Here is a 7944-nt window from a genome sequence, read left to right as displayed (position 1 = left end):
CCACAGAAGCTGGAAGAGACATCAGATCCCCTGAAGCTGGAATTACGGGCAGTTCTGGGCTGCCTGATGTGGCTGCCGGGAACAGAACTCAGGACCTTTGGAAAAGCAGCCAGGGCTCTTCAGGCCCTGGTGATGCCGTATTGTGGGGAAGGATGTGCTCAAGGAGGGCCTCTTTGAACTCGTTCTAAAAAGTACAATGAAGGTATCATGCAAAAGTGTGGAGGCAGAGGGTTCCAAAAGGAAAGACTAGCAAGTTCAAAGTCCCTAAGGCAGATGTGAAACAGGCCGGCTCCAGGAAGTACTCACTGGACAAGGGAGTAAATGAGCCCTCGAGAGAGCCCAGGTGAGGATGAGGGTGGCACTCGCCTGGCCATGGAGCAGGTGAAGGCTGGCTCTGTGGCGAGTGAGAGAGGCACAAATTCTCTGCAAGTTCAGTAAATGCACGGTTGGGGTACTCATTCACTCATTCATGTGTTTTAACAAATATGGACTGACCCTCAGTCAATCACCCCAACCAGGTTGGTTTGGTGGCACCGGTGTGTGATTTGGGGATCATAAATTCAAAGCTAACCTGGACTATGTAAAGAGAATATCTCAAACAACAACCCAAAGCCCCAAAGACAGTCACCTGAAGTTCAGGTTCTCTTGACATCCTATGGGGAAAGACAGTCTGTTCTGAAGTAAAAAGCCCAGTCCTGTCAGAGTCTGGCCCAGCTGCTGCAAGGAGCAAGGGCCAGCCACACCAGAGGGAAGCAAAAAAAAAAAGCCACGGAGCTCAGGCCAGATGGCCAGATAGCAGCAAGATAAGGACAAAGTGTGAACTCATCTGCCTGCCTGCCTATCTCTATCTATCTATCTATCTATCTATCTATCTATCTATCTATCTATCTATGGGGAAGAGTGTATGAGACCATGCCTCATGCAGCCAAGACTGGCCTCAAATTTGCTATGGAGCTAAGGATGACCTTGAACTTCTGATCCTCCTGCCTCCACCTCCTGAAAACTGGGATGATAGGAATACGCCATTACCACAACCAGCTTTGGAATCATTTTGGAAGCAGAACAGACCCAGGGACCGCTGGTGGCTTTGCTTATAGAGGACAGAACAAAAGGAGCATTTCCCATGAGAGGAAAGCTCCCTGGGAAAGCTGCACCCTGCACCACCATGCAGGTGATCGCTGAAGGTGAGGGAGAGCCACGGGTATTCGAGGGACACCAAATCTGACAAGGTCCCCTGGCAGGAAAGCTCTGCATGCCCTTGGTTTACAAAGCCTCTTCTGGGGCTTGAGACATAAATCAGTAAGCAAACTACCTACCTCAAAAACATGAGGCCCTGACCTAAGAGCCCCAGCACCCACATAAAAGTTGGGTGTGGTCACATGTGACTATAACTGCACCACCCGGAGAGGGGATTAGAGACAAATGCACCCCTGGAACACGCTCGCCAGTGAGTCTAGCCAATCAGTGATGCTGGGTTCAGTGTGAGATAAAGTGGATGGTCAGGTGTGGTGGTGCCTGCCTTTAATCCCAGCACTATGGTGGCAGAGTCAGGCAGAGCTCTGAGTTTGGGGTCAGCCTGGTCTACATAGTGAATTCCAAGCCAGCTAGGGCTACATAGCAAGATGCTTCCTTAAAAAAGGAGGGGTGAGGATGGTTCAGTGGTTAAGAGGAAGGATTCAACTCCCAGCACCCACATGGCAGCTCACAACTGTCTGCATCTCCGCTTCCAGGGCTTCTGACACCCTCACACAGACATGCAGGCAGGGAAAACACTGGTAAACATAAAATAAAAATTCTTAAAAGATAACCTGGAGAGTAACAATCTTGACCTCTACCCTCCACAACATGTGCATCTGTACATGTGCACACATATGCATACACACACCACTGAAAGAAATCAAAGGATGCTGTAATGAGGAGGAGCAGGAGGAGGAGGAGGAGGAGGAGGAGGACGGCCAGAGGCAGAGCAGTCTCAGGTAAAACGACCACAGTGTTTTCCCCTTGGGTTTTGCAGCCTGTGTGCAGTCACTGTGGTCAGGGAGAAGGCCACGGAGGCACCTGTTCCCGTTCTCCTTCACACTCCCGCCTTCCCGTCTTCTGAACAGCAGATGATCCACACCACTGGATTTTGATGTTGTTCATTTTTTAACTCAAAAAAGAATTCCTTTTTCTTGGACGAAAGTCCCAGCTGAGATCATGCGCAAAAACTGCTTCCCAGCACTACATTCTGCGTAGTCCTAGGCATTAGGCCCTGCGGGCAAGCTTCCGCTAGGCACCTCCAAGTTAGGATAACACAGACCATCTGCCTGTCTGTCAGCAGCCACAGAGGGACTCGACTTGCAAAGCCACTTCCTGCGTGCCCATCTCCTGTGAGGGTCCTACCTGTGTAGTTGGTTTTTACGCTAACTTGACCCAACCTAGAGACACCCAAGGAGAGGAATGCTCCTTGAAGAATTGCCTGGACCAGTTTGGCCTGTGGGCGTGTCGATGGGGCATCATCTTGATTACTAATTGATGGAGGAGGCCCCCACCTACTGTGGGGAGTGTCAACCCTTGGCAGGGCAGGTGGTCCAGAGCAGTAGAAGAAAGCATGAGCGGTAGTGCACACCTTTAATCCCAGCACTCAGGAGGCAGAGGCAGGCGGATCTCAGAGTTCGAGGCCAGCCTGGGCTATAGAGTGAGATCCAGGACAGCCAGGGCTACATAGAGAAACCCTGTCTCCAAAAACCAAAACCAACAACAAACCTTTCTGTAAATGGTTGTTTTTACTCTTTACTCTTTGGTTCTTTGGGGGGCCCACCACCTAGCCCCCAAATAAATCACACACTGAGGCTTATTCTTTTTCATAATTGCCCAGCCTTAGCTTGGCTTGTTTCTAGCCAGCTTTTCTTAAATTATCCCATCTGCCTTTTGCCTCTGGTCTTTTCCTTTTAACTCTTTCTCCATGGCTTTCTGTGTAGCTGGGTGGTCGGCCCCTTGAGTCCTCCTCCTTCTCTCATTCCTTGATCTTTCCTCTCTCTTTTTTCTCCTCCTAATTATTCTCTCTGCCTGCCTATCCTTTCTCCTGCCTAGCTATTGACTGTTTGGCTCTTTATTAGACCAACCAGGTATTTTAGACAGGCACAATAACACAGCTTCATGGAGTTAAACAAATGCAATGTAAAAGAATGCAACACATCTTTGCATCATTAAACAAATGTTCCCCGGCGTAAACAGACATGACACATCTTCAGCTAACATTCTGCAACACCTTTCCTTCCCTAAGTGGCTTTTGATCACAGTTTGTCTCAACAACAGAAAGCGAAGGAGGGCATCACACAGGAACCTCCAGCCTAGGTCTGGGCATCCAGTAGCCCTGGCCTCAGATCTGCTTTCCCCCTGGGCCCCCACCCCACTCCCGACCCCAGACATATCCTTTGTCTGACTCCTGCAGCCAGCACCTCCTTCTCATCCGTCCCTCTTCACCACACACAGCTCCAATGCTGGGGACAGAACTAGGCCCTTACACCAGCCTGCCCAGTAAGAGCTGACCAATCACCTACCCTAGCCACATTTTACTTTTTATTTGAAAACAGTGTCACAATAAGTTGCCAAAGCTGGCATTGAACTCAGTCTATAAACCAGGAGGACCTTGAATTTACAATCCTCCTGAGTCACTGGGATTGCAGGCCTGCCCTCATTAGGTCCAGCAACAGAGAACATTTACTCACAGGACAGAATGAGTGTCTACTATGGAGCCAAGCAGAGATACATGCATGCTATGACTTACACACATGCACACACACACATATGCACATACACATGTGCACAGAATGTTCCTAGGGTAGATATCATTGTAAGGTGATGTGTGACAAAAACTAGAAGATGAAGAAATAGGTCCTGCCAATGTCTACGCACAGAACATCCCGGGCCAAGATTGTGCAAAGGTCCTGAGGCAGGAGCAGGTTGGCTGCTCTTGGACGGGATCATGTAGTGGCCCTGAGGTCATCATTGTAAGGGTTTGGCTTTTACTCTCAGGAAAACCAAGAGACATTGCCAGGATTTGAGACATAGGTGACCCAATGTGACCCGCCCATTCCTCATGACAGGAAGTGACAGACAGAAAGTGACAGGACAAGGGGGTGGCTACTCTAGGGAAGGAAGTCAGTGAGGTCTGGGGCGGACTGGGCTGGAGCAGAGGGGCGGGGCAGCCTCCTCTTTTCTTAGTCTGCCAGCCAGGGCCGAGCCTTCTGAGGTAATCATACCTCGCGCCTCCCCTTCATGCCCTGGTCCCCTCTCCATCCCTACAGTCCTGCTTGTCAGAAGTCTCCTTCTGCCTTCAGCTCAGCCCACAGAGTGGGGTGGCCCTGCTCTCAGAAGATAGTGAGCCGGACAGAAGGACGTCACAGTGGGCCCGGCCAGAGGAGAACAGCAGATTACAGTGTCTGGTCCCGGCGGCTCACCCTGTAATCATCACGGGCTGCAGGTGGACGGGACCCTGGACCACACCCCTGCAAGGCCGCCACTTGCTGTCCTCCCCAGCACCGTCCTGATGTCTCACCTCAAGCTGACAAGCTTCCACAAGATGACATTGTGGAGGTTCTGGGCCCTCAAGCCTGTATGAGAGAAGCCTAAAGGGTACCCCAAGGTGTTGAGGTCCTTAACAGGAAATGATGCTGTCCAGAGCACACAGAAGATTTGAACCTAGAACATGGACCAATCACAGATGCTGCTTCTTCTGGGTCAGGCCTTGGACTCAATCAGTAGGGGAAGGCTTTAAAGTCCCTACCTCAATCCAACAAGAGGCATTGCCATGTGTCAGGGCAATACACGTGCAGTTTACCATCGGATGCTGGCTTCCAGGGGGCCTGGAAAATCCTTTCCTATCATGGTGACCTGGATGTCTGAGAGAAGGAGGTTTGGTCAGGACAATGTTTGCCCACCCAGGTAGGCAATGCATCATAGTGCCAGCAGACAGGCAAGCCCCTGTCATCCCATGCCAGCCTGCAAATAATTCCTCCTGTTCTCTAGGAACAAAGGCTCCATGTCAGCTTCCTGGGTGACCTGTCTGTCCGGGAACAGAGCTGGCTGCCTTCAGATGTCACGTGCCATGCATGGCTGTGGCCTCCAGCACCTGAGTCATCTGTGACTCATTGCCCTCTACCCCTGGCTCAAGAGGGATGGGCCAAGTGGACTCAGCTCTGAATGGAATAAGACCAGCCTGACATTCCTGGCACAAGCCTGGCCTTCCCTCCCCCCACAGTCAGACACAGGACAAGCAGACCTCTCAAAGAAGACACTCACGTGAACACATGACTTCCCAGAGAGGACCTAGTGCAGGTGCGTACCCATCACAGCATGCCCTGTGGCACCTTCCATCCACATCTGTGCTAGAAGACCCCCACATGACCAAGTCTTCATAAGTCCTGCCTGCCAGGGTAGGACTGAACTCTATTAACCATGTGACCACACACACACACACACACACACACACACACACACACACACACACACCCTCTCTCAGCCTCAATCTCCTCCTCTGATCTGGGACTCACTTGGCTAAGATATCTTCTAGTTCTTAATCTAAATTACATTTATTTACTTACTCTATGTGTGTATGTGTGTGTATCTTGCACGCACGTGTGTGTGTGCAGTTTTCTCTTTCCACTGTGTGGGTTGCAGGGATCAGACTCAGGTCATCAGGCTTAGTGGCAAATAGTGCCTTTACCTCCTAAGCCATCTCTCTGGCCCTAAGCAGGGATTTTAATAAGATGTTTACACACCTGTAATCTGTCAGAGAGAAGAAACCCAGGAGCGTGACAGCAACCTGGAAGTAGAGAAAGAAAGATGGGTACATGGCCCTTCCAGACATCATCACACCTCCAACTACAGTCAGGCTGGGAGCATGTCCCCCAGCCCCGACATCACCTCACCTCCAACTATGGTCAGGCTGGGAGCATGTCCCCCAGCCCCGACATCATCACATGGCCCTTCCAGACATCATCACACCTCCAACTATGGTCAGGCGGGGAGCATGTCCCCCAGCCCTGACATCACCTCACCTCCAATACGGTCAGGCTGGGAGCATGTCCCCCAGCCCCGACATCATCACATGGCCCTTCCAGACATCACGGCACCTCTAACCACAGTCAGGCAGCAAAGGGTTAAGAGGCTCTGGAAGATGTTCTGCCAAGTCCCACTAAAGCAGCCACCTTCAGAGAAGGAACAAGATGGATCCCCACGGGTACCATCCCACTGGGGGCAGTTTGACGTGGACTCCCTAAAGATAGGGCTGTGTCTCCCTCAGACTGGGACTCTCTGAAGACAGGCTGTGTCTCCCTCAGACCAGGACTCCCTAAGCCGGACTGTATCCCTACTTCAGACTCTGCCAGTAACAGCCCCACAGGGAGGGCGACAAAGCTATCTGCCGAGCAGTCTTTAACAGCTCTGTGCCATTTGGGGCCTCTTTCATCTTCAGACCTTCTGAGGTGCTGTGGGTCACACCTGATATGACTCTGCAGAAGAAAGGCAGGCACCGAGGCCTGAAGAGTCAGAGGCTTAGAAGAAGCCTTATAGCTGTGGGTCCTCGGCCCTCACTCTCTCTTGGTCCTAGCCCACTTACCCAGACCCCAGAACTCTTGTCCAGTACCACCTCCTCCATTTCTCAGGAAGGGGTTATGGCTCCTGCCCTCCCAGGGTGGAGGGTGGTTGAGAAAGCTAGGGAAGGAGGGAGTGTGTTTCTCCACTCTGCCTCAGTGGTGGTTTCCCAATCCAGTGTGATTACTGGCAAAGTCAGACTGGCACAGCCAGGCAGGCTCCTGGAGCCTAGAAGCTTGCCCTCCTGTTGCAGTAGCCTGGAAAACCAAATTGGCCTCTGGAGGCCCTCACCCATGAGGGTCCAGCCCAAGGAGAGTGAGGGAGGGCATAGACCCCACAGAGGCAGAGCAGAAAGGCAGGTCTCATCTTAGAAGAGCAGAGAAAGGCTACAGAGAGGCTGGTACCCAGGGGACTGCATCCTCACTGTGGGGAACTGTCAGAGTCCCACGTTGGGGTTCACAGTTGCCCCTGTCACCAAGACTGTATCGTCCAGACTTTTCATCTGGCTCAACCCATGCAAGCCACATTCCAGTTGTGACCCCTACAGAGCATGTGTCCACACACCTCCATAACTGTTTTCCTTCTGAGGCTCGAAGAGAATCTTCTGCCTGGTTTTCCTTTACCTTTAAGAAAAAGTGTGCCGTAAGCCAAGAGTGGTGGCGCACACCTTTGATTCCAGCACTCGGGAGGCAGAGGCAGGCAGGTCTCTGAGTTCAAAGCCAGCCAGGGCTAAAGAAAACTTGTACCCGGTGCCTGCCCGTAATCTCCTCATTCAGGAAGCTGAGGCAGGGGGATCTAGAGCTTGAGGCCAACCTGGGCTACAATAGCAAGCTACCACCACACAAAGGGGAAGAGGATGGAAGGGGGCAGTGGTGGCTACAATCTTCTAACTTCATGACCCAACAACAGATCCTCGTTTGCAATTTGGAAATTGCTACCCTAGATCAGCAGGCTGGACATAGAACCCTTATACAGCAGAGACACTGTGGCCCAGAGAGCAGATAAGAGTTCTCTGAGATCACAGGGCTAGTGGGTGATGGAGGCTGTGCCAGAGCTCAGGAGACAGGGTTCCCAGGACAGAAGTTCACTTTAAGTTTCCAGAGCCAAGGGCTTCTCAAGATGGCCGCCTAGAGAAAGAGGACGGAGGAGTCCAGGGCACACCCGGAAGGCAGGCAGAAGCTGCCTGTGTGAGGTGCTGAGGAGGCTCCCAGTCTGAGGGAAGAGGCCCTCCCGCTGCCCTCAGAGCTCCCAGTTAGTCTCAGATCTCTGGTGCAGGCAGAAATGGAAGCCATACCCAGAACAGGGGCTACCTATGGTGTGGGACACCGGTAACTTCACCACACAGCAGGGGGGAAGGGCAGCAAAGAG

The sequence above is a fragment of the Peromyscus leucopus genome, chromosome 16_21 (assembly GCF_004664715.2).
Source record: "Peromyscus leucopus breed LL Stock chromosome 16_21, UCI_PerLeu_2.1, whole genome shotgun sequence".
In the NCBI taxonomy this organism is placed as follows: domain Eukaryota; kingdom Metazoa; phylum Chordata; class Mammalia; order Rodentia; family Cricetidae; genus Peromyscus; species Peromyscus leucopus.
Note: the sequence above shows the minus strand (reverse complement) of the source record.